Source organism: Balaenoptera borealis (assembly GCF_965194805.1).
Source record: "Balaenoptera borealis genome assembly, chromosome: 2".
In the NCBI taxonomy this organism is placed as follows: Eukaryota; Metazoa; Chordata; class Mammalia; order Artiodactyla; family Balaenopteridae; genus Balaenoptera; species Balaenoptera borealis.
This window is the reverse complement of record NC_138867.1, coordinates 95,996,238-96,024,153: the sequence shown is the minus strand read 5'-3', so window position 1 is coordinate 96,024,153 and position 27,916 is coordinate 95,996,238. Positions and strand designations below refer to the sequence as shown.

The window sequence follows — 27,916 nt, the reverse complement described above, 5'->3', positions numbered from 1 at the left end:
CTCCAGCACGAAACTTCGCAAACCACTTTTAACATGTTCGATCAGTCACAGCACCTTCTCCATACGCTACACAAATCTTTTTTTGCATTTCTGTTGTGTTTTTACCTTTCTTGAAATAATAAAGCATAATATGTTGAAAATGTTGCTTTTTTTCTTCCATCTTCAAAATTAAAATGGCTACACAAAAATTCACCAGTTTTGATAAGTTTGTTTTTAAAATGCACACTGATATGACAGCTGTCACAATACAATCGAACAAAATTGTTTCAAATGAAGTTAAAGACAGCTAAGCCCTACTAGAGCCATCTTACGGAAAAAACCGAACAAACCTTTTGGCCAACCCAGTACTTACTTAATGTTTCTGTGCATGCTTTTGACTGCAGGTAACTGAAATCCAGATCGAAACTAGCTTAAATGAAAAAGGCGTCTGTAGTCTTTTAATTGAAAAAGTCTAGAGAGGGCAGCTGTCAGGGGCTCTCTCGCCGTCCCTCTGTGACTGTTTTGGCTCCTCCCTCCTCTGTGTGAGCTTCTTCCTCTGACTGGTAGGGGATGGATGTAGCAGTTTCAGGCATCACACTTGAACATCCTAGTATAGCCTTACTAGTTAGTAATGTATTAAAGTACTTTGGTACCAGTTGATAAGTACCTGCTAAGTGCCCCCAACATCCAGCTGCTGCAGCATCACGCCCCAGGACTTTCCCACAGTCCAGCACCTAAGGGGGTGATATAGGGCACAACAGGGAACTCCAGACCCTGCTTCAGTATTATGTCCAGCATTCATTCTGATTACCCTGCTGGCACATATCAACATTTGGAGGAAGAGAGTCTATCTTTCCCTATGGCTTTGTGTAAGAGCAAGAAAACTTCTTTCTCAGAAGTTCCCTAGTTCACTGTCCCCCATTTCCCTTTGCCCATACTGGATAATGTGTTCATTTTCTGACCAGTTTCTATGGCTAGGGGAATGTCATGCCCTTATTAGCTTAGAATAAAGTTCAGAAATGGAAAAATGGGATAGGCTCACCCTTAAAGTTAGAGGAAGTGATGACTTCCTTGCTGGGTGCAAAAGGGGTGGATATCAGAATAAAAGTCAGAATATAATTGAGAAGGGGGAAATGGCTAATAGAAAGGCAGCCATCAGTGCCTGATCTTTTAGTCTCAGTATCATCAGCTATAAAATGGTGTTAATGTTATCTACTTCACAACAATGTAGTAGAGATTAAGTGAGGCCATATAGTACATTACTTAGAACAGAGTTTGGTTCATTGATTCACATTAGGTGCTCAACAAATAGTTACCAACAGTACAAACAATAATAATGATTTGCTGTTGTCAAGGACTCTGAAGGGTCTGAGATTTCACACCATTTGCAAGCTTAACGAGTTAGCCTGCCATAGTTTAATGGATCTTGGCCGAAGATACAACATCTCTAGGTCAGAAATAAAGAACTTTTTCACTCCTGGCATTAACAGTAGCCAGAGTATCAGCATTTACTGTGCCAGTTCCTTGAGCCCCAGTTCCCACGTGGTGATTCTAAGAAGCCCAGGTGACACCTCGAAATGCAGTGAGTGACATTATAAGGGAGAAACTCTGAGCTTAGGGAAGCCAAATATTTTATAAAGGCAGTAAGCATGCCTGTTCTTTGCTCCAGAGGGAGACATGATCTCTGTCTTCCAAGGCTGTTCTCTGTATAAACATTCTTGAAAAGATAGAACAAAAGCAGCCTGCGCCACTATTCACAAGACCTGCAGAAATTCAGGAGTCCCCGTGGAGAATTATCTTCCAACAGTTGTTTGCTGGTAAATGGGTAAAAAAGTTTAAATATTTTTCCTTAGCAAGCAAGTTTAATTTTTCTTACTTGAAGCAGTTGACTAATATTCTTTTAATGTAAGATTTGCCATGTGTATAATACGTTGGTGGGGGACCAACTGTTCCTGGGCCTTTATATGAGAAGTCTTAATAGATGAAGTGAAACTTATTATGTATAATCATTATCCATGTCCACTCACAGTTTAGTGTACACTGATAACTGGGCAGCTCTAACTGGAATGCCTTAAAAATAACACAGGTTAGTATAAATTCTACCATATCCCTGTAAAACCCAGCACAACTCTCATCTGCAACAAGATAATGTCTCCTCACTTTAAATGAAGTGGACAGGCATTGGTTCAAGATGGCAGACTAGAAGGAGGTGCTCTCACTCCGTCTTATGAGAGCACCGGGATCACAACTAACTGCTGAACTATCATCGACAGGAAGACACTGGAACTCACCAAAATGATACCCCACATCCAAAGACAAAGCAGAAGACACAATGAGACGGTAAGAGGGACGCAAACACAATAAAATCAAATCCCATAACTGCTGGGTGGGTGACTCACAAACTGGAGAACACTTATACCACAGAAGTCCACCCACTGGAGTGAAGGTTCTGAGCCCCACGTCAGGCTTCCCAACCTGGGGGTCCGGCAACAGGAGGAGGAATTCCCAGAGAATCAGACTTTGAAGGCTAGCAGGATTTTTTTTTTTTTTTTAATAAATTTATTTATTTATTTATTTATTTATGGCTGTGTTGGGTCTTCGTTTCTATGCGAGGGCTTCCTCTAGTTGCGGGGAGCGGGGGCCACTCTTCATCGCGGTGCGCGGGCCTCTCACTGTCGCGGCCTCCAGATGCGCAGGCTCAGTAGTTGTGGCTCACGGGCCTACTTGCTCCGCGGCATGTGGGATCTTCCCGGACCAGAGCTCGAACCCGTGTCCCCTGCATCGGCAGGCAGACTCTCAACCACTGCGCCACCAGGGAAGCCCGGCTAGCAGGATTTGACTGCAGGACTTCGACAGGACTGGGGGAAACAGAGACTCCACTCTTGGAGGGCACACACAAAGTAGTGTGCGCAATGGAACCCAGGGGAAGGAGCAGTGACCCCATAGGAGACTGAACCAGACCTACCTGCTAGTGTTGGAGGGTCTCCTGCACAGCAGGGGGGGTGGCTGTGTCTCACCGTGAGGACAAGGACACTGGCAGCAGAAGTTCTGGGAAATACTCCTTGGTGTGAGCCCTCCCATAGTCCACCATTAGCTCCACCAAAGAGCCCAGGTATGCTCCAGTGTTGGGTCACCTCAGGCCAAACAACCAACAGGGAGGGAACCCAGCCCCACCCATCAGCAGACAAGCAGATTAAAGTTTTACTGAGCTCTGCCCACCAGAGCAACATCCATCTCTACCCACCACCAGTCCCTCCCATCAGGAAACTTGCACAACCCTCTTAGATAGCTCTGCCCACCAGAGGGCAGAGAGCAGAAGCAAGAAGAACTACAATCCTGCAGCCTGTGGAACAAAAACCACATTCACAGAAAGACAGACAAGATGAAAAGGCAGAGGGCTATGTACCAGATGAAAGAACAAGATAAAACCCCAGAAAAACAAGTAAATGAAGTGGAGATAGGCAACCTTCCAGAAAAAGTATTCAGAATAATGATAGGGAAGATGATCCAGGACCTCAGAAAAAGAATGGAGGCAAAGATCGAGAAGATGCAAGAAATGTTAAACAAAGACCTAGAAGAATTAAAGAACAAACAGAGATGAACAATACAGTAACTGAAATGAAGAATACACTAGAAGGAATCAATAGCAGAATAACTGAGGCAGAAGAACAGGTAAGTGACCTGGAAGACAGAATGGTGGAATTTACTGCTGTGGAACAGAATTAAAAAAAAGGATGAAAAGAAATGAAGACAGCCTAAGAGACCTCTGGGACAACATTAAACGCACCAACATTTGCATTATAGGGGTCCCAGAAGGAGAAGAGAGAGAGAAAGGACCAGAGAAAATATGTGAAGAGATTATAGTCAAAAACTTCCCTAACATGGGAAAGGAAAGAGCCACCCAAGTCCAGGAAGCGCAGACAGTCCCATACAGGATAAACCCAAGGAGAAACATGCCGAGACACATAGTAACCAAACTGGCAAAAATTAAAGACAAAGAAAAATTATTGAAAGCAGCAAGGGAACAACGACATACAAGGGAACTCCCATAAGGTTAACAGCTGATTTCTAAGCAGAAACTCTTCAAGCCAGAAGGGAGTGGCATGACATATTTAAAGTGATGAAAGGGAAGACCTACAACCAAGATTACTCTACCGGGCAAGGATCTCATTCAGATTCAATGGAGAAATCAAAAGCTTTTCAGACAAGTAAAAGCTAAGAGAATTCAGCAGCACCAAACCACCTCTACAACAAATGCTAAAGGAACTTTTCTAAGTGGGAAACACAAGAGAAGAAAAAAACCTACAAAAACAAACCCATAACAATTAAGAAAATGGTAATAGGAACACACATATTGATAATTACCTTAAACATGAATGGATTAAATGCTCCAAGCAAAAGACACAGGCTCGCTGAGTGGATACAAAAACAAGACCCATATATATGCTGTCTACAAGAGACCCACTTCAGACCTAGGGACACATACAGACTGAAAGTGAGGGGATGGAAAAAGATATTCCATGCAAATGGAAATCAAAAGAAAGCTGGAGTAGCAATACTCGTATCAGATAAAATAGACTTTAAAATAAAGATTGTTACAAGAGACAAGGAAGGACACTACATAATGATCAAGGGATCAATCCAAGAAGAAGATATAACAATTATAAATATATATGCACCCAACATAGGAGCACCTCAATACATAAGGCAACTGCTAACAGCTATATAAGAGGAAATCTACAGTAATACAATAATAGTGGGGGACGTTAACACCTCACTTACACCAATGGACAGATCATCCAAACAGAAAATTAATAAGGAAGCACAGACTTTAAATGACATAATCATGTCTTGGGTCACAAATCAAGCCTCAGTAAATTCAAGAAAATTGAAATCATATCAAGCATCTTTTCTGACCACAGTGCTATGGAATTAGGAATCAATTACAGGAAAAAAACATAAAAAACACAAACACATGGAGGCTAAACAATACGTTACTAAAATAACCAAGACATCACTGAAGAAATCAAAGAGGAAATCAAAAAATACCTAGAGACAAATGACAATGAAAACACGGCGATCCAAAACCTGTGGGCTGCAGCAAAAGCAGTTTTAAGAGGGAAGTTTATAGCAATACAATCCTACCTCAAGAAACAACAAACATCTCAAATAAACCATCTAACCTTACACCTTCTCTAAAGGAACTAGAGAAAGAAGAACAAACAGAACCCAAAGTGAGTAGAAAGAAAGAAATCATAAAGATTAGAGCAGAAATAAATGAAATAGTAAGAAAGAAAACAATAGAGCAAAGATCATTAAAACTAAAAGCTGGTTCTTTGAGAAAATAAACAAAATTGATAAACCATTAGCCAGACTCTTCAGGAAAAAGAGGGAGAGGACTCAAATCAATAAAATTAGAAATGAAAAAGGAGACGTTACAACAGACACCGCAGAAATACAAAGCATCCTAAGAGACTACTACAAGCAACTCTATGCCAATAAAATGGACAACCTGGAAGAAATTGACAAATTCTTAGAAAGGTATAACCTTCCAAGACTGAACTAGGAAGAAATAGAAAATATAAACAGACCAATCACAAGTAATGAAATTGAAAAATCGAAAAGTGATTAAAATTGAGAAAGTGATTGAAAATCTTCCAGCAAACAAAAGTCCAGGACCAGATGGCTTCACAGGTGAATTCTATCAAACATTTAGAGAAGAGCTAACACCCATCCTTCTCAAACTCTTCCAAAAAATTGCAGAGGAAGGAACACTCCCAAACTCATTCTATGAGGCCACCATCACCCTGATACCAAAACCAGACAAAGATACTACAAAAAAAGAAAATTACAGACCAATATCACTGATGTATATAGATGCAAAAATCCTCAACAAAATACTAGCAAACAGAATCCAACAACACATTAAAAGGATCATACACCATGATCAAGAGGGATTTATCTCAGGGATGCAAGGATTCTTCAGTATATGCAAATCAATCAATGTGATACACCATATTAACAAATTGAAGAAGAAAAATCATATGATCATCTCAATAGATGCAGAAAAAGCTTTTGACAAAATTCAACACCCGTTTATGATAAAAACTCTCCAGAAAGTGGGCATAGAGGGAACCTACCTCAACTTAATAAAGGCCATATATGACAAACCCACAGCAAACATCATTCTCAATGGTGAAAAACTGAAAGCATTTCCTCTAAGATCAGGAACAAGACAAGGATGTCCACTCTCACCACTGTTATTCAACATAGTTTTGGAAGTCCTAACCACAGCAGTCAGAGAAGAAAAAGAAAGAAAAGGAATACAAATTGGAAAAGAAGAAGTAAAACTGTCACTGTTTGCAGATGACATGATACTATACATAGAGAATCCTAAAGATGCCACCAGAAAACTACTAGAGCCAATCAATGAATTTGATAAAGTTGCAGGATACAAAATTAATGCACGGAAATCTCTTGCATTCTTATACGCTAATGATGAAAATTCTGAAAGAGAAATTAAGGAAACACTCCCATTTACCACTGTAATAAAAAGAATAAAATTCCTAGGAATAAACCTACCTAGGGAGACAGAAGACCTCTATGCAGAAAACTATAAGACACTGATGAAAAAAATTAAAGATGATACAAACAGATGGAGAGATATACTGTGTTCTTGGATTGGAAGAATCAATATTGTGAAAATGACTATACTACCCAAAGCAATCTACAGATTCAAGGCAATCCCTATCAAATTACCAATGGCATTTTTAACAGAACTAAAACAAAAAATCTTAAAATTTGTATGGAGACACAAGAGATGCCGAATAGCCAAAGCAGTCTTGAGGGAAAAAAACGGAGCTGGAGGAATCAGACTCCCTGACTTCAGACTATACTACAAAGCTACAGTAATCAAGACAATATGGTACTGGCACAAAAATAGAAATATAGATCAATGGAACAGGATAGAAAGCCGAGAGATAAACCCACGCACCTATGGTCAACTAACCTATGAAAAGGAGGCAAGGATATACAACGGAGAAAAGACAGTCTCTTCAGTAAGTGGTGCTGGGAAAACTGGACAGCTACATGTAAAAGAATGAAATTAGAACACTCCCTAACCCCACACACAAAAATAAACTCAAAATGGATTAGAGACCTAAATGTAAGACCAGATACTATAAAACTCTTAGAGGAAAACATAGGAAGAACACTCTTTGACATAAATCACAGCAAGATCTTTTTTGATCCACCTCCTAGAGTAATGGAAATAAAAACAAAAATAAGCAAATGGGACCTAATGAAACTTAAAAGCTTTTGCACAACAAAGGAAACTATAAACAGGATGAAAAGACAACCCTCAGAATGGGAGAAAATATTTGCAAACGAATCAACTGACAAAGGATTAATCTCCAAAATATATAAACAGCTCATGCAGCTTAATATTAAGAAAACAAACAACCTAATCCAAATATGGGCAGAAGACCTAAATAGACATTTCTCCAAAGAAGACATACAGATGGCCAAGAAGCATATGAAAAGCTGCTCAACATCACTAATTATTAGAGAAATGCAAATCAAAACTACAATGAGGTATCACCTCACACCAGTTAGAATGGGCATCATCAGAAAATCTACAAACAACAAATGCTGGAGAGGGTGTGGAGAAAAGGGAACCCTTTTGCACTGTTGGTGGGAATGTAAATTGATGCAGCTCCTATGGAGGACAGTATGGAGGTTCCTTAAGAAACTAAAAACTGAATTACCATGTGACCCAGCAATCCCACTACTGGGCATATACCCAGAGGAAACCATAATTCAAAACGACACATGCACCCCAATGTTCATTGCAGCACTATTTACAATAGCCAGGTCATGGAAGCAACCTAAATGCCCATCGACAGATGAATGGATAAAGAAGATGTGGTACATATATACAGTGGAATATACTCAGCCATAAAAAGGAACGGAATTGAGGCATTTGTAGAGACGTGGATGGATCTAGAGACTGTTATGCAGAATGAAGTAAGTCAGAAAGAGAAAAACAAATATCGTATATTAATGCATATATGTGGAACCTAGAAAAATGGTACAGATGAACCAGTTTGCAGGGCAGAAAAAGAGACAGAGATGTAGAGAACAAACGTATGGACACCAAGGCGGGAAAGTGGCAGGGGTCGGTGGTGGTGGTGTGATGAATTGGGAGATTGGGATTGACATATATATATATACCAATATGTATAAAATGGATAACTAATAAGAACCTGCAGTATAAAAAAGTAAATAAAATAAAATTCAAAAGAAAAAAAGAAGGAAAAATAAATAAATTAATATATTAAGTGGACATTTAAGGTCTTGGAAGAATATGGAGAAAGGGGGATTGGGGTTGTCTGGGAAAAGAGAGAAAGGCTAAGAATGTACAACAGGAAGAGATCCATAGCTACTCAATTGTATTATTTAACCAAACACAAAGAGATATAAAATTTTCTCTAAATGAATAACAGCACTAGCTCTCCCCTCAAGTATCACGACATAAGCTGACCTTTGCTTCATCAATTCCAGTGTGTAGGACTCTAGTGGACTTTGGAATCAAACAAGATGTTCCAGCCTCTGCTGCTGACTAACTTTGTGAGTGTCCACAAGTTTCACATTTTTGCTTCTTAACTGGAAAGTAGATATAATAATAGCACCTACCTCATAAGGCCATTATGAAGAGTAAATTCTGAAAATTTACTCTTTAGCATAGAGTCCAGTATACATTGTCAGTAAATGGTAGCTGATATACATGTTGAAAAAATTTTAGTGATGATAGTCTTAATGATATATGAAAAAAAATATGTCCTGTCCTCCATCCATATCCCTCATACATGTGGGACAAAAACCATTTTATAAACCAACTACACATGATGAGTGTAGACTGGTCATCTAAATGATGAGGCATCCCAGAGACTCAGTGCCACCTCCAGGCCACCATGAGGTGTCTCTGGGTAATGTTCATCTGTCCATTTCCTGTACTCTGTGCAGTCATAGAGCCTGTTCCCAGCTCCAGAAGATGGGTGTAAGATGCAGTAGTTAAATTTCAGAATGTTCTTTATGCATTCTGGTTCCACTTCTTTTTTTATTGAATTATAGTTGATATACCATGTTGTATAAGTTTCAGGCGTACAACATAGTGACTCACAGTTTTCAAGGTTATATTCCATTTATAGTTGTTATAAAATGTTGGCTGTATTCCCTATGCTGCACAATATATCCTTGTAGCTCATTTATTTTATGCATAGTAGTTTGTACCTCTTAATCCCCTGCCCCTGTCTTTCCCCTCCCCCCTTCCGTCTCTATATCTGTCTCTCTTTATTTTCTTATATTCACTAGTTTGTTTTATTTTTTAGATTCCACATGTAAGTGATATCACACCTTATTGTCTTTGACCTATTTCACTAAGCATAATACCCTCCAAGTCCACCCATGTTGGTGCAAATTTTTATTCTTTTTTATACATACATATACACACCACATTTTCTTCATCCATTCATCTGTTGATGGACACTTAGGTTGCTTCCATATCTTGGCAATTGTAAATATTGCTGCTATGAACATGGGGGTGCATGTATCTTGAATTAGTGTCTTGGGGTTTTTGGGGGGATATGTACCCAGGAGTGGAATGGTTCCACATTTTGACTGTAAACTGATAAACACCTCAACAAAAAGTTGTAATATTTAAATAAATTATGTTTATAAATTTCTAACGTTTCTGGCACATTTTACACATTCAATAATTATTTATTCTTTCTTTTTCTCTCTGTTGTATTAAGGTGGACCAAGTATTTTCTCCAAGTGGTTGTCAACTGACACTTTTGGGGTCTAGAAGGAGCAACTCGTTCAGCAAATCTTAAAGTCCTTAAATTTTAGTGAGCATCAGAATCACTCAGGGAGACTGTCAAAAATGCAGAATTCCCAGGCCCCATCCACAAAATTTTTGAATGAATAAATCTGAGGTGGTGCCCAGTAATCTGCATTTTTAACAAACTCTCCAGGGGATTCTTCTGGTGTCAGGGATGCGTGGACCACACTTTGAGAAATATTTCCTCAAATGTACCAAACTGTTTTGGGCTCAATTATCTATGTAATATTATGTATTTCTATTTCTCTCTTACCATATTACACCATAAAAATTTGCTTTTTGGAGTGAGGTATATAGAACAGTGGTAGAGAAGATCAAGTAGGGTGAGGGAGGGCAACTCTTCTATTTCCACCCCAGAGCACTTATTTGTCAAACCTAGAGTTGACACTACAAATAAAAAGTGAATTTTCCACTGATTAGGAGACTCTGTCTTGGTTTGAGAGAAGAGAAATGGAGAAATTTTCTAACTTTAAGGGTACAGAAACACATGAAAGAAAAAGGTTATCAAAGAATAATGAAAAGGGTTTTTATTAAGTAAAAAGAACACCATCCATTAATGTGGTTGGTCAGTGAGGATTCAGGTTATTATACAGCTAAATACAGAAGTGGTTTATATGTTTTCAGTAACGAAAACAGACCCTCACGTTCTAATTATGTTAATTGATATCTGCTGAACTTGAGAAGAGAAAAATCATAGGATAAAATTGATAATAAATACTCTGCACTCTTCCATGGTATCATGTTGCACATGGAAATACCTGATGGGGGGTGGCTGTCAGTTTTTCCCTATAACGCAGGCCTGGGGACAAGTGGGGTATTGTGGCCTGTTCCCAGCTGGCTATTTCTAAGAAATGAAGGATTTCTGTGACAGAGACTCTGTGTTCCTGCAGGAACTTCCCTGTTCATTATTCAAATCCATACAAATCCCTGGAACAGGTTCAGCAGCAGAAGTTCCTTTGCTTCAGGACGGTGAGGTATAAATAGTTTTGTAAGATTGAATGCCTAGGTCATCTCATAATATTGAGAACATTGGAAGGTAACTGTGAATCAGGTTTCAAGCTGTTGTACCATTTCTTGAAAAAAAAAAAAGTATATTTATCTCTCAAAGGTCTAATGAATTTAATTGCTCCTATTTTGAGCCTGGCTTCAAACAGTACACCCAGTTAACCTGGCTGTGTTTAAAGGAGGAGGAAAAATCATCAAATCAAATAAAAAGGCAACACTCAGAGATACAAAACTGAAGACAGTGTTACTCTTTATCGAGTCATTTTTTGAGAGGAGTTGTGTGACCTGGAGGCCTGAAATCTCCAGGCCACCCTAAATTTGGAGGTGGACATGGACACAGTGAAATGGAATGGTTGACTTTCTTCACCAGGAGGAGGAAGCTGATCTACAGCCCAGAGAAGGGAGAAGAACCTTTCTTCTCTGTCTCTGACATAGGCAACATCACACCCCAACACCTTCCTAGGAAAGAAAAGCCTTCCTCCACCACCTTCCCAAATTCTATCACAAAGGACGTGATAGATGCTATGAGAGATGCTGATCCAAAAGCTTTCCTACAGTATTTTTAAATGAAACAGAACACCGTTTACCAGTTATTTTCAATCTATAAGACAACTGTGACTTACTGTACATACCTCTTTTCCCTTGCCCTTACTTAGATATAACTGTCCAGCTATACGTCCATCTCTTCCCTCCCACTCTCAGACTCACTGTTCAGAGATCACTTCCCCAACCCTTTCCACCGTGGTCACTGACTTGTCTCACTTCTTATTCCCTCTGTACAGAAATTATCAAAGGAGATTGATGAAACACAGAAAGCAGTAACTGCATCTTTAAGATGCATCACAATTTCTCTGTGCGTTTGTGAAAAGCACTGGGTTTGAGAAAACCAGATAACAATAACCAGCTGATACTTCAGGAGCGCTTATCATGTGCCTGGTCTTGTTCTAATTTAAATACTTCATCCTCATGTCAGGCCTATGTTTATTATATCCATTTTACGAAGAAGTAAATCAAGGAGGAGAAAGGATAAATGACTTGGCCCAAGGTCACAGTTCACAAGGCTTGGAGCCAGGATTGGAATGCAGGCAGTATGGCTGTAGAATCTCTGCCACTAGCCACTGTCTAAACAAGAAGATTAACCAACAGTGTGCCGTCAACCCCCATTCTCCTGGCCAGACCTTCAGTGGACCATGTGACTTGAATAAAAGTGGGGAAGAGGAGGCACTGCTGCTGTCCCTCAGAGTCAGGAGGACCAGCCTCACCCCCAGCTGGAGAACCCTCAGAGGGAGCTAACGGTAATGTTACGTGAGCCCCCTCAGACTTGGGCTCTGGAAAATAGGCCTCCCTCTTTCCTGAAGCCACAGGACTTTAAAGATCAGTGGACATTGTGCCGAGCAGACTGTCTCTGAGAAAAGGGAAAAGTTTCATTTCCCCTTTAGGCGTCAAGACCCCCATCACACATGTCGGTGGCGAGGGAGGCCACTGTCTTCTGCCCTGGCTCTGTGGTCTTGAGCCTGCTCAGCTTCATTCCCTAAAGCAGAGGTGCCAGAGCTCCCCTCCACCGCCCCTCTGGTTGGACGGAGGTCCTGCGCTGTGAGGATTTGGTGCAGATGGAGGGGTTTCCTCCCGTGAGTAAACAGGACCCTCAAGGCCCCGGGGGTGGCAGTGGGAGGTGCTCACCTGAGAGAAGGAAGACACACTTCTGTTAGGGCCTGGTCCAGCGTGGCCCCTGGGCACTCACAGCGAGCGGCACTCACGGGCATCTTTCCTGTAGTCCACTCACTGGGCAGCCCCTTCTTTAGTGTATCCCAGGATCAAATTCCAGGTGCAGAAGAGTATGTAAATTATACCTGTTTTAATCACTTCAGATATATATATAAACTCTCAGAAAAATCGCTAGATATTGTCTTCCTTTCTCTTTTTCCTTTCTCTTCTCCTCTGTTTTTCTCCCACACGATGAAAGCACAGAGTATCTTCTGCGATTTTCGACAGCAGTTCACTTGGCTTATATCCCCTCCACTGTGTTTTCATAATAGTGCTTCCAGTAATTTCTAAACTTCAACGTAATGCGAAGCTTGCTTATCTTTGACAAGTAGAAAACCACTTTTAGAGAAACAAAAGTGCATACTTATGTTTACATATGTTTGCAATAACATGGAAAAAATATGTGAAAAGAATACAACCCAGGTCATGAGCATTGGTTACCTTGGAAAGGGGGTAGTAATAGGCAGGTAATGGAGGCAGAGTTTATATTACTGTTTTCCTTATACATATTTTTATTGTTTCACTTGTCAGAGTAAACATGTTTTTTTTTGTAAATTAAAATAGAGAACATTTTAAGAGGAAAAAGTGGACTTCCACTTCTAAAAGGATGGAATAGACATACTTTTCTCTATTCCTCCCACTAAGTGCAACTAAGAACCCTAGACATTATATATAAAACAAAAATTAAAATATTCTGAAAGGTGGACAGAGAAGGCAGACCGTCCACGGACAGAGGAACCCATGGAACAACTTGGTGTTTAATTCTCTGGGTTCTCCTTCTGCCTCCTTTATCCCTGACCTGGAGCTAAAGAAGCCAGCCACCCAGAAAAGCCAGTGGTTGCAGACACAAAAAGAGCCCAACAAAAGCCAGCGCTCTCTAACCAAAGGACCCAGAAAAGGGCAGCCTAGTAAGACAGAAAGCCTTTAGATAATAACCACTCTCCTCCAGCCAGACACCCAGCGAAAGTTAAGTGGGGAGCCTAGACTTCCACCCTCAGCAGGCTGGAAGGAGATGGTGTCAGAACAGGCCAGGTCGGAAGCCATCCCTGTCAGACAGTAACAGGCCCTTCCCTTGGCGGTGTCAGGTGAGAGCGTGGGGGGGCCTGGCAGGGTCAGTAACGAGGCACTCCTCCTGCTTCCCACCGGGGTGGCGTCAGGGAGTCAGTCACCGCCACCCAGTGGCACTGAGACTCCCTCCCTCCCCAGTCAGTGCCAGTGGAGCAAGGGACTTCCCACCCCTCCCAGCCAGGGAGGTACCCACGGAGGCCTAGTGAGAGCCAGAACTCCATCCCTGCCTAGCTGTAGCTTCTATCACACCAATTTTTAAAAGCTGTGAGACTCAGAATAAGCACAGTGAGAAGTTGCATGTTTACTTGACTAATGAACTACTAATCAGCACTTCATTAAATCTGGTGCCTTGAATGTTTGAAATATCTGGTTTCCTCTTTGTTCTCAAAACTTGAATATTTAAAAAATTTACATAAAACAAGAATATATTCTAATTTGTTTTAAAAGTTCAAAGTATATAGAGGTATATAGAAGAAGAAGACAATCATGGCTAGCAGTTTGATATATATCCTTCCAGATGATTTTATATCCATTTATATAAATACACATGTATATATTTATAGATCTACGGATAGAAAAATGTCCATTGGAAATTTTAATGTAAGTGGAATTAGGTTTTATGGGTTGTTTTACTACCTTTTAAAAACTTAGCACAATATCATGGAGACCTTTACATACTAGTACATGATAGTTACATGTCAGTACAGTTTTTTTCTCCACTGTTGTGAATATATCACATGTGTATATCATAACTCCATCATTACCATAATGAATATCTTTGTATTCTTTGGGCACATATATGTATTTTTCTAAGGAAACTAGCTAGAAGTTCAATTTCTGGTTTGAAAATCACACACATTTAAAATGTTTGACCCATGCCGCCACGTTGCCATCAGTAACGCCTGTACCACTATGTACTCCCAGCGTTGTGGGACCCTCGTGTCCCCGTATCTGGGACCCAGCGTCTGTGATCCGGGAGCACTTGCCCTCTCCAGCAACGTCCTCTATCAGCCAGCCCTGTCTTCTCGCTGTCTTTCAGGGAATTTTCAAAATGTCTAGTCTATTAGTGGCAGTCCTTGTTTTTTAGCATGACTTTATTATTTATTTTTAAAATATGTATCCTGTTAATTGAAAAGATTTAGAGAGGTAGGTGTGTGTGCTCAGTCTGACATCTTGTTCTGATCTTTCAGCTCTGCATAAAGGAAGATGAGTGGTTCAGAATTGTCACAAGAGAATGACTTGTTAAGAATCTTTACATAGAAACTCTCTAGGAAATTTTCCTCTTTTGGTAATCTCTGACTCTGAAATCTGCCAGTGGGCTCTGTGAAACATCATCTGTCATGCTAGTTTTTTTTTGGTTGAATGCCTCTAGCTGTGGGTCATGGGGGCAGAGGACATAGACTTTTATATCATCCTAATGGATTAATGGCTCGAAGTCAAATCCTGGCAGAGTATCAAAGACTCACATCAGAAATGCAAGGGTGAAAGTTCCCTCTCTTGAAAATGTATAATTTGGGACTTGTGTTTTAAACGTTGAATATATTTATCATTTTCTTTTAATCTAAGAAATCAAAAGAAAACCACATGGTGCCAAAGTAGGAAAGAAAGCCTGCAAAGAACACAATAATTTTGGAAGCAATAAAATCTACTTTAAAAGATTTGCTTCTTTTGAAGAGCAGCTAAATGACCTCATGTTTCATATCAGATTCTCAAATCTGAACGTTTGTATTCTGTCTGCTTAAAAGTCCTGTACAGGAGTCCAAGCAAATGCTTTGTTCAGCTGCTTTGTTCCCTGAGCTGCGTCTGCTGTGACAGGATTTCACCTGCTTCAGTTGGCAGGAAGGTTTCTGGCCATAAACTCCACACTCAGGGCTGGATCTCAGCAATGTTGTGAAGTGAAGAGATTTTTTTTTTAGCCCCTGGCTTCCCAGTTTGAACAATCTTTTTCTTCTTTCTCTGCATTTTCTTCCGTCTCCTACCTGTTAAAAAACTTTGGTTCTTTGTTAGATTTAGGTGCAAATAACTGACAATAACTTAAGCTTTTACCCCTTTAAAAGTACCTGCATTTGATCATTGGTGCTGTAACTGTGGCATCCTGGTGTCAGCAAGCAGGTGAGGGGCAGGTGAAGCAGGACTCTGTGGGCACCAGGGCCTTCCAAATCCCACATAGGTGAGGGGGAGGCTCTTTCATCTGCCTGGGTGCCATTTCTCTTCTCACCAGGACTCTCACCCCATTGTGGCCAACAGGGTAATACTTTTATGCCTCTTCTGTTCAAAGGAGAGTCAAAAGTCAGCAGGGCTTCATATAGTAACTGCTTCAGTATGAACCCCTCAGAGGCCTCCAGGGGAGGGAATTGGTGAGAGCAGGTGGGGCTCTGGCCCCTCCCCAGCCCTGTTCTTCAAGCAAAGCAATTATTTTTTCCTTTTCTTCAGTGTAAAATGTTTGAAAATGGGGTTCTGTGGCCAAAAGAAGGAAAACAACAGTGAAGGAGAAAAAGTTCTCTGGAATGGGAAAGATCTGGGCTCTAATTCCTGCTTCCTGAAGCTCAGGTGAGTTCAATATGCAGTGGCTGATACGAATGAGTCTCAGTGCCATGTCTGGCCAAAGGAGATTGTGCCCTACAGCCACATCCCAGCTCAGGATGCACATTTGTAGAGAGGGGATCTCTTCACTCCATCCTTGGGGCAGGAAAGATAATATACATGAGAGGGACGTTTTCAGTAAACATGGAAAACCAGACTGTGGTAAATGACATGTGATATTTTCACTAACTCTCCAAGCCTCAGTTTCCTCATCTGTAAGATGGGAGTGATGGCAGCAACCTCATAGGGTTGTTGTGAGGATTGAGTAACGAGTAATATGCAAAGCTCTCTGCCCAGTGTTTGGCCCACAATCAGTGTAAGTGCCAGCTATTACCATTAAGTATATGCTGTTCTATTTCACTCTCCAGTCTCTTCATGTGGGACCATGTGTCTCCCAGCTGGACAGGAAGTGTTTGGATGGCATTATACTTCTTATCCTATATTTTTAAACTTCCATTTCCCTACAACACCTAGCGCAGTGTCTGGCATATCATGGGTTCTCAACAAAAACCTGTCAGTTGAGTCATTAATATTGCAGCTGAGATCATCGACTCTTTTTTCTTCTGCAGTCCATGAAATTGTGTCACCTCGGCTGCCCTCATTTCTGTTTGTCCTTTATATATAGAATGCTACCTTTACTTCTACCTTTACTTTTGATTTTTTTTTAGAAAAAGAAGTTTCTCCTGTTTGATCTTTTGGTCTACCTACATGAAAATGTAAAGGAAAAAAAGGGATAAAAATCAACTTCTGTGTTTTTTTAAATGTACTTTTAAGTCAACTCAATAAGAGCTTATATTTTCTGCTCTTAAACTGCAGGATATTGGAAGAATCTTTTGGTTTCACTTGCTTTATACTCTCCTCTTGTAAAAAGAGGAGAAAAACATGTTCTTGAGTGCTGCGGAGACTGTCTTGTTTTTATAAGATTAGAGAGGTAAACATCAATAAAGATCAACTGCATAAAGTGTATTCAGTAGTAGGGACATGAAGAGGATTACATTCTCTTCCATCATTGGGTGGATTTTAAGTTAAAAATAGATCTGATATAAGGTTAACTTTGTAATTTATGAGGTGGCAAAGTAAATGATTTTTTTAAAATATGACTAATAAATATTGTAGCTAATATTGAATAACAAAGGAGTTTTCTTCTTTAATGTACGCTTTAAAAACAAATAGGAATAAAATGGTATAGTTACTCCAGAATACAGTTGGGTAGTTTCTTTAATACTAAACATGCACTTATCACATGACCCAGCAATTGTACTTTGGGGCATTTATCCCAGAGAAATGAAAACTTAACGTTTACACAAAAATTTGTACATGAATATTCACTGCAGCTTTATCCATAATAACCCCAAACTGGTAACAACCCAAGTGTCCTTCAGTGGCTAAATGGTTAAACAAACTGTCGTCCATCCATACTCAGTAATAAAAAACCCAACTATTGTTATACACAACAGGAATTATGCTGAGTAAAAAAGCCAATCTCAAAATATATGATATTACATACTATATGACTCCATTTGTGTAATGTTCTTGAAATAACAAAATTAGAATGATGGAGAACAGATTAGTGGTTGCCAGGGGTTAAGGAGGGAGGGCATAGCTATAAAAGAGTAGCATGAGGCAGCCTTGTGTTGATGAAACAGTTCTGTGTCTTGATTGTGGTGGTGGTTACATTCATCTACACGTATGATAAAATTGCATAGAGCTGTGCACACACACATACAGGCACACACATAAGGGCATGTGAAGCTGGTGAAACTGAATAAGCTCTGTGTATTCTACCAATGTCAGTCTCCTGGCTTTGGTATTGAACTATAGCTGTGCAGATGATACAGTTGGAGTAAACTGGGTAAAGGGTATTTAAGACCTCCCCGTGTATCTAACTCCAGATATGTCTATTAATCTCTTAAAAATCCAGGAGCGTTCCCCAGCATGGCTATTAAAGAGCACACATACTTATCCATATTTTTAGAGAAATAAAATGAAGCATAAAATGTCTCACTGGATGTATAGTTTATGCTACCGAATTTCTGTTATGCCAGAAATTCTTTATTCTCCACAGTTCTCTATATTTCTTTCCCTTTTATTTGATCTTCACAATAATCACATGAAATATGTAGGGGAAAAAACAGAAGTAGAAACATCTTAGGCTGCTAATATTACTGTTCTTCTGTGAACTGCCAAGATGATCACACATACCCAGGCACAGATGTCCTCAGTAACCCAGAGACCCCTGGTATCCCTCAAATATTACATCAGAAGGGCAAGGACACAAAAATGTGGAGTGACTTGACCACTCCTCCGAAGCACTGTGCTGATGCAAGCATTGTACTGTTTGGTTCATTCCGTTCCCCAGCAGTTTGTTCTTTCACAGTCCTATGAGGTAGGCATTTTATAAAGAATCCAGGTAACTCGTAAACTTCGATGAAGTCTGTAGACGACTGAGCGCAGGGCTAGTCCTGGCCGTGGCACACTTGAGGTGCCTCTGTGCTCAGTGCCCGGAGTCACTCTGTGTGGGTGTGAACTTCAGCTCTGCAAGGTATGAGCTGTGCCATCCAAGCCAGTTACATGGCCCCTCTGTGCCACGGTTCATTTGTAAATTAAAGGCTATAGAGTGTTTTGAAGATCAAATAAGTTAGTACATGTAAGTCACTTAGACCACGGGTCATCAGTGAGTCATTTAGATCAGGAGCTGTCAAGCTGTGTCCTGTGGGCCACATCTGGCCGCACCCCTGTTCAGAAAAATTAAGTTTCACTGGAACACAGCCAGACTCGTTCCTTCCGTATTACCTGTGACTGCCGACTTACTACAGCAGCAAAGTTGAGCTCTGCTAGCAACAAGACCAGATGGCCCACAGACTGGAAACACTTCCTGTCTGTTCCTTTACAAAAGTTTGCAAACACCTGAGTTGGATGAATGCTTGGCGAAAACTAAGTGCTCAGGAAGTGGTGGCCATTGTTGTCACTGTTATTGTTAAAGTTGACCCTGAAGTCTTGGAGAACAGGCTCGCACCATCCATTGAGGGCTGGCACAGTTCATACTTCAAGTAGTTTATCCTTCAGTCATAATTCTGAAGTCTCTCACTTAGAAAACGTATACAGCTAGCCATGTTTTAGGCCTGTGTCCTGAGGGCAGTAACCTGGTAGAACTGGTTTATACTTTCAGAGAAAACTACAGTCACTCTAATTAATCAAGTACAGCTGACCTGTCAAAAATTCTTGGTTTTTGGCAGAGTTGCAGCATAGCTTTTCCAGGTCAGACAAACAAATGTGTTTGCTAGGAAAGCATGAGGCAATGGACTGATTTTCTCCTATACTAGGTCATGATGGTCATGTTCTCTGGTGCTAGGAAAGGTCATCACCTAGAAGGCCCTGCTGTTTCTGGAGGTCAAGTCTAAAGATAATAAGGAGAAACATCAGAAGCTAATCTGGATTTGCAAAAAATAGGAAATAAAAGTAACACTGACCCCAGTAGAACTCCTGGATGAATTGGGATCAGCCCAAATTATAAAGCTGAAATAGATCCACTTGTCACATAGCATTCAGCTCCATCTTTGACAACACAGAGCAGATTACATCCCTTCCTTGACTAAAATCTTCCACCAACTTCTCCTTTTAGCATAAAGTCAGAATTCTATGATCTTACACTGCTACTTCTCTGACCTCAGTCTGCCACCAGTCTCCCCCTTGCTCACTTGGACGCATCACATAAGCCTTCTTTCCTTCCCGGCACGTCCAGAGGCTCCTGCCTGAGCTGTTTGCACTTGCTTTCCTCTCTCTTCTCTCTGCCTGGAACCCTGTGTCCCACATCTCCACAGGGCTGGTTCCTGCTCATGTTTTGGGTCTCAGTTCAAATGGCACTTCCCCAACCAATTTTCTCTCAAGATCACCCGCTCACATTCTCCATTACATCTTCCTGTTCCATTCTGTTTGTAGCCCTCCTCACTAACTGAAATGATCTTATGTATTTGCTTACTTGATAACTGTCCTCCACCATTAGTATACAGGCTCTGTGATAGCCTGGAATTTCCCTTGTACATAACCGGTGCTTAATGAATAGTTGTTCAATGAAGAATGAATGCTCCAGCAAGGTTTTTACCTCACAACTTACCAAAAAACTCTGAGGTAAAAAAAAATAATTCTCTAGGGAAAATTAATTTAGGTCAAAGAGTAGGGTGTAGTTGGAGTGCAGTAAGGTAGCAGAGACTGTGTCAAGCAGAGCTCTTTGGGATGTGCTTTCGAAACGTGATCTACTGATGCATGCATCCTGTCTCCTCCCATTTAGGCAGGACTTTCCTGCTTACAAAGTCTGTGGAAGTGTGCTTTACCTAGCAATTCCATTCCTCCTTGTTAATCTTCATCAAGCTGCCTTTAAAGCCAGCAGACGAATGGAATGTCCCTGAGTGTTGAGTTCACCTAAATGCCTGCAGGTAATTTTTCCTTTCAGGTAATTTTTCCTCTGGCATCGTGGTCAAAAGGTCATGTCCCTCTTTCAGTACAGAACAAAAATCACTTATAAACACTTTTTGAACTTTTTGTTAATCGTTCCATTTCCAGTTTTTAAAAAAATGTGGAAAGTTATTAACACATAAAAGCCCATTAAGGAAAACAATTTTGTATCTGAGAGTAGTTCTCTAATATTTTCACAAAAAGTAAAACTGGATTGTCATATGGAAGAAATGATGTCATTAACCCTTGGAAAGACCTCTAACAGAAGTTCTTTTGTACTACTACCAAAATTAGACAAACATTCCACCCAGAATGAGAGATCTAAACAGCCCCTTAAATTATCTATACTGGCAAAATAAGGCTGCTGTGAAAGCAGGCATCCGTTCTTCAGGAATCTCTCTTAGGACCAAACATGTCTAGTTCGTTTGTCAATAGCACATGGGTATTATCATTGAAAATGTATTTAAATTTTCATACAAGGTAAAATGTACACAGTTCATACATGTGAAAGGTTCTAGATTAACTTTAGAAATGAAAAAGAGAGGAGAGTTAAAAATAATTAAAACTCCTGGTAAAACTCAGTGCATTTAGATGAAAAAAGCTTAGCCTAGTACAGATCTTATTTTCTAGCCCAGATATTATTTTTTTAGTTGTGTGGTAAAAAGCTTGCTGGTTCATTCACCGTTCATGCATTCATTCATTCATTCAACAGTTACCTATTAAGTTTCTATTATGTACCAGGTGAAATTCTAGATTCTCACAGGACTTATATACTAGCAAAGGGAGACAAACAATTATCAAGAAAGAAATTTAATTTCAGATTTAACACTGGAAGTTTTAAATGTCAAGCAAGCTGTCTGAAAGAGTCTTGACCAAGCTTTAATATTCTTCATGTAAATTATTGGACATCGATCTGGGCAGGCTTAGGGAACGTTAATTCTAGCAAGAATTCAGAATTTCACATAGACACAGATTTGAGTGAGAATTTCAAAGTGGGATAGATGAGAAATGTGTCTTCCAGTAGGATTTTATTTTTATTGAATTGAAAGAGGATTGGGCCCAGATTTTACTGAAACAAATTAAATATTGGGCATTTGCTCTAATTATGTAACTAAATGCATTTTGTAAATGGAGTTTATAAAATAAAAAAAAGCTTTTCATCTATTTGGTGGATGAGAAAGACCAGTCTTTCATGGAGTGATACGTTTTGCTGTTCTCCACGGAGCGCTCCTCTGAGATGGGTCTCTGAAGGGGAGCACACGTGTGTAGGAAAACTCAGGGCCTTACTTGCTGACTGCTGGGGCTCTGTCATGTGCAGAGGGCTTTATAGCCATCACCTCATTTAAACCTCACACACAGCCCACCAAGGCAGGTAAAGGAAATGGACGGAAACAGAGAAGTAATTTGCCCAAGGTTTGCACAGCTAGTAGGTTAGTGGGAGGATCTAGATTCAAATTTAGGTCGGACTCAAGAGCCCGTAAGCCCTTAACCACTTCACTGGGACCTCTCTCAGTTGAGAAATGTGTGGTGAACTTGAATTTGAATCGAGAAAGCGTTATGGGCTGTTTGACTGTTTCCCTAAAGTGAACTGCTCAGATCCCCTGGACAAACTCCAGGCATTTGACAGGCTCATTTTGACGATGCCTGACAAAGATATTTGGTCCCAGTACATAGTTTTCACTGTGGATCTTCACTGTGGATTTTGCCTTAAATTTTTGTTTTTCCTACAAATTTATTAATAAACCCTATCAAAAGGAAATTCGTGACATAGTTAAATGCTAAGAGACCAGGGGACAAACTTAGCCCTGGAAATAGTGACCTGATTTCACTAGATATTACAGGAAAATTACTGATTTATAGGTCACTGGTTTTTTTCTACCAGAAGTGTTTGACTAAATTAGGTTACAGCCTGCAGGCCCTTCACCTGTCTCTCACATAAATAAAATTTCCCAAGAGTGCCCTCTCAGCCCTACTCACTGCATGGCTGACACAAAGACATTTCAGCTAGTCTAAACTACCTTTTGTTTGTTTGCTTATTTCAGAAGAAACTCGGTTCCCTCAGATGGATGTGGGAGTGATAGGAAGATTTGCTTAAAGCCAAAGGTGAGTGATAAAACGTAATAGTCTCTAAAAGGATCCTTCTATGATTCTAGAATTCTTTGATTATAGGATATGGAATAGAAATTAATGAGACATGTTTCACATAAATGAGCAAATCTAGGATTAGAAGTATGTCATAATTTAAAGACAACCCCAAATTTATTTTTAGGCTGCATGAATCCTTCAGGGTCCTTGATTTAAAAAACAAGAACAAAAAACAAAACACATTCTAGCTGGTTTAAGGAAAAAATAATTTTTTTTATTAAAGGTTTTAAGTAGTTCTCAGAATCCTGGTGAGGGCCAGAGAATCAACTATGGATGCTCTGAGACCAGGAGCTACATGCAGGTTACATAGGGGGATGGCCCTAGGGGACACCTCACTGTCCCTAGGCCTAGACAGCTCATCTCTCGCCCCCAGTGGTGGACCCTAGAGGCTACTGCTAGGACCTCTGGTCATGGTCTCTCGAAGGTGCTGCTTCTCCCTCCACCTGCCATGATGGATTCCGTGAGGAACCTTGCTCACTTCCCCATGGAGTTCTCAGTCAAGTGGGTCTGATTGACAGAACCTGGACCCTATAGTTGGACATTCTCCAAATATAAAATAAGCCCAAAGATAATGAGTAGCCAAAAAACATGACAAATGCCCACTTCAGTAAAGCAGTATAACCTCAGCTTCTCCTCGGTGCCTGGAGACACTGAGTCATGGCTTTCCAGGGTAGTTAATGCCCCACAGGGCAGACTTATGACCAATGGGAAGTGAGGAGTGGGAAAGAGCTGACAGATAAATTCCTTTCCCTTCCCTTCTCCTGATGGGCTGCCTTGAGATGCAGTAGCTTATCTGGTCTTACTGAACACATCACATGAAATGGAGCGTTAACTATACTCGTTACCAACCACAGGCTGACTGAAGCCTCCCTCACGTTGCCTCTGCCTCACTCCTTTTCCCCTCACTCTTGTTTCCCTGAGATTATACCTCCCTAGAAAGTGGCAGCTCATCAGCTTTTCCCTTAGGCTCTGGATTCTTGCAACCCAGGCTACAAGAGCATCTCTTGCAGTTGCAGTGTATTCTCACTAGAGTCTTTGCCTGGTCTCTAAGACCAGCTTCAATTATTTTCTCTAGAAAGCTAGTAATAGTAGCTCGTGCTGATTTGAAAAACTGTGTTTGCCATAACTGTCACTCATGTGGAAAACTTTTCTACTGTCTCTATTTTTTCCTTATGCACAAACAAAAAAGAAAGAAAGGAAGGAAGAAAAATTCACTGGGAGGTTGGGTTGTGAGAGTGGGGGTGGAGGAATTAACTTGTCATTGAGAGTCTCCTAGCTTCTAGTTGACGCTCTTCTAATTCCCTAAACAAGCCATTGTGTCTCATTTCTCTGCGCCCTCCCTCAGATTATTTTCTCTTCTAAAAAGCTATTTGGGGCTTCCCGGTGGCGCAGTGGTTAAGAATCCGCCTGCCAATGCAGGGGACATGGATTCGAGCCCTGGGCTGGGAAGATCCCACCTGCCGCGGAGCAACTAAGCCCGTGCCCCACAACTACTGAGCCTGCGCTCTAGAGCCCACGTGCCACAACTACTGAGCCCGTGTGCCTAGAGCCCATGCTCCGCAATGAAGAGTAATCCCCGCTCACCACAGCTAGAGAAAGCCCGCGCGCAGCAACGAAGACCCAACGCAGCCAAAAATGAATAAATTAAATAAATAAATTTATTTTTAAAAAAAAACTGTTTGCCCTTTCTTTATTTTTACAGTTAAATATTTCTTGTCCTTGAAGACTAATCTTGGGTGTCTCCTCTTTAAGGAAACTGTCTTGACCTCCGACCCAAATCTAATTTACATTGAGCTGTGTATTCCTATGGTACCCTGTACATCGTATTTATGTGGGCCATGCTGGACTTCAGCTATTGGTCTTCCCTAAAAGCCTGTCTTCCCTAAAAGATGGTAAGTTTCTTGGGGACAAGGACCATGTCTCATTTGGCTTTGTAGCCCTGGCTTAAATCAGTATAACTGGCACATAATGATTACTCAATTTAAAAAAAGCTGTTGAATATGTGATTAATATATGTGGAATAACTGGTTGAATAATTCCATTCAGGATCCCTGTGCCATGTTGTGGCAGTGCCTGGAAAAATCCCCCATCTAAGCCCTTGGCTGGGTGGAAGAGTTGTTCCACCCTTGCACCCACCTAAGAGATAGTCAATAATTGCACTGCACTGTTCTACTTGACAAATCCCAGTAATTTCCCCAGGAAAGAAGAAAACCCTATGAAAGGGTTTAGTGTCGTATTTTTTCTTGGCTCCTAAGTGAGTGAGTGAGGGTAATAAGAAACAAAATTTCTACTAAAAAAAATAAGTAAAGTGTAATTTCACCTAGAACTTGCCTCATAGGTGACCAGTGTTTTTGTCATCCACATACCACTTGGTCAGTGGACAAAAATAGCTGTTAAAAAAAGACATTTAATTGTTCCCATGTTTGGCAGCCCTGTCTAAAGTTAATCTTCATTTCATATATGTGTCCAAATGTGTTCTAATTTTTTGTGTAGAAGATATCTACTCATTCATTTATTCATGGATCCATTTAACAAATATTTATTGATGCCTGCAATGGGCTTGTGTTGGGCTAAGGATGCAACAGTGAGCAGAACAAAGCTCATTCCTCATGGAACTTGCATTCTAATAGGGGAGGTGTACAAACATTGTAATCCATATTCAATAATTCTTTCTTTAAATAAATAATTTTTAAACATTATTTATTTATAAATAAATAAAAATAAGTAAATATAAATTTATTTATATTTATTAAGCACTACTGATGACTAGATGGTAAAGATATAAGGGTGCCCCGTGGAGGCTACTCTCTAGATCAAATCAAATGCTGACAACTGTTAACGAAGGAAAAACAGATGAGAAGGGATCCAAATTTCGGTAGGGGTGGAGGTGGCCAAAGAAGGCTTCCTTGGGAACTGACATTCAAACCGTGTGCAGAAGGATCATGACTAATAAGATAAAGGGAGGGTTAGAGGTTCACTCTACATTGCACTGCTAACATAGGCAAAGGGATACTTGGCACATTTGGGGATCTGAATGAGGCCCAGGGTAGCTGAAGAACCAGGAGAGAAAGAGTGGGAAACAAGAATGGTGGTCAGGGCCAGATCACACAGGGTTTGTAGATCATTTAAGGAGTCTCGTCACACACACCAGGGGATAATAGATTATCGAAGACTGAATGAGATTGTTGGTAAAAAGGAGTTTGTGAACTTCAGAGTTACTAGTCTCTATTCTTTTGGCTTACATTCTAGTATGAGTAGTTGAGCTTTTTAACTGTTTGCATCATGTAGAAATTAGTATTAAAAGCTGTTCTAACAATTTTCACTAAAAAGAACTCTTAAATTTAGTATAAAATTTGGGAAACTCAATCTGTTTAAAAGACTTGAATGTCAGTTGACTATATTTGAGAATCTGAATATGAGAGTAAATGTTTTTACTTTTCTGTCTGGGTTTTAACTGGTATGTGCCTTCATATCCCTACTGCTGATATATCCTAACAAGAACATTCTAATTTTTATGCATGAAAGATGAAAATATTATTCTTTTGCAAAGAATCAAATATAGACTCCCCACTGTTGTTTATTGTTTCTCAGGTGACATCTGGTGGATAAAAACTGAAATGCAGTTCTCTGTAGTTTCGGAAAGGTGAGGTTCTCAAATGTGTTTGGGAGGAAATCATTAAAGAATATGAGCTGAATTGGTTGAAGATTAATTTTGCTTACACTTTTGGCATAATATTTTCGGCATTATGGTATCAGATGTAATGGAGAGAACACTCCAGTGCTCTGCTGGATTTGGCAGGGTTTGAGTTTTGCTCAAACCTCTGACAGTAAACAGCAAAGTGATTTGCTTTTGTTTTTGCTTTTTTAAAGAGCTTCCAAATTAAAGCAAGAGATTAGCTACAGAGGGACAAGAATCAGATTGCTATTGGACTTCTCAGTGGCAATACTGGATAAAAGAGACAAGAGAACAATATCTTCAACGTTCTGAGGGAAAATTTCTTTCTATCTAGAGTTCACTACTGAATCAGGTTCTCCTTCAGGTATGAGCAAAATAAAAGCATTTTCAGACATGCGTGGGTATGAAAGTTATCCTTTTGCGTAAGTCCTCTCTGAAAGAGTTACTAATTTAAAATGTTGTCTTTGTTAAGCACTATGTTTCAGTTTATTTTTAGATATTTTCTTTTTTGCTATTGCAATTTTGGTCTTTATTTCCATTATGTTTTCTTTTTTTACTTTGAGATGTAATTGACATATCCATGATGTTTTCTACTGGTTGTTTGTATAGATGAAAGCAACTGATTTTTGCACACTAATTTGATACCCATCCATCTCATAAGTCCTCATACTGTTTGCAACAGATTTTTAATTGAGTTTATTGGGTTTTCCAGGTATACAGTTATCTATAAATAGTAAAAAATGTACCTCTCTTCCAATGTTTATACCTCATATCTTTCTCTTGTCTTATTGCATTGGTTAAACCTCTAGAGTTATGCTAAATAATAGTGGTGACTGTAGACATAATTGTATTGCTGTTGATTTTAATGGGAATACTTCTAGTGTTTCCTCATTAAACATAATGCTGGCTTTTAAGATCTTTCCTATTTTATGAAGATTTTTAAAAATTAATTATGGATACTGAAATTTATCAAATGCCTTTCCCGCATATTTGAAGAAAATTGTACATTTTTTCTTTCTTTTAATCTGTTTTATCAATCAGAGTTCACTTGGCAGAAAACAGAAAGGGATTTAATACAGGGAATGAACTGCTTATAAATCAGTGGAGAGCTAGAGGTTCAAGCTCTCTAGAAATGACTCCCAAATCCACACTATAGAACTGGCCCACCAAGAGACCTGCTCCCTCTGCCACAGTAGAAAGTCATGCTCCCACCGTTAGCTCCAGGAACACACCATCTTAATGTGATCTGGGAATGAGAAGTTGCCACCAGAATTCTTAGCTGCCGGAATACACCTTCTTATTTGTCACCTCTGAATCAGAAAACTAATGCTAGAACTGTCAGC

At 40.0% G+C, this 27,916-nt stretch overlaps 1 long non-coding RNA gene across 1 annotated transcript in view; it reads left to right on the top strand.

The window, feature by feature from the left end:
- Window positions 1-27,489, top strand: part of LOC309622548 — an 80,574-nt gene extending 53,085 nt beyond the window's left edge. The window contains exons 2-3 of the long non-coding RNA XR_014240962.1: window positions 16,151-16,267; window positions 22,795-27,489. This is a non-coding gene — a long non-coding RNA (uncharacterized lncRNA). The remainder of the gene's footprint in view (window positions 1-16,150; window positions 16,268-22,794) is intronic.
- Window positions 27,490-27,916: the final 427 nt, after the last annotated feature.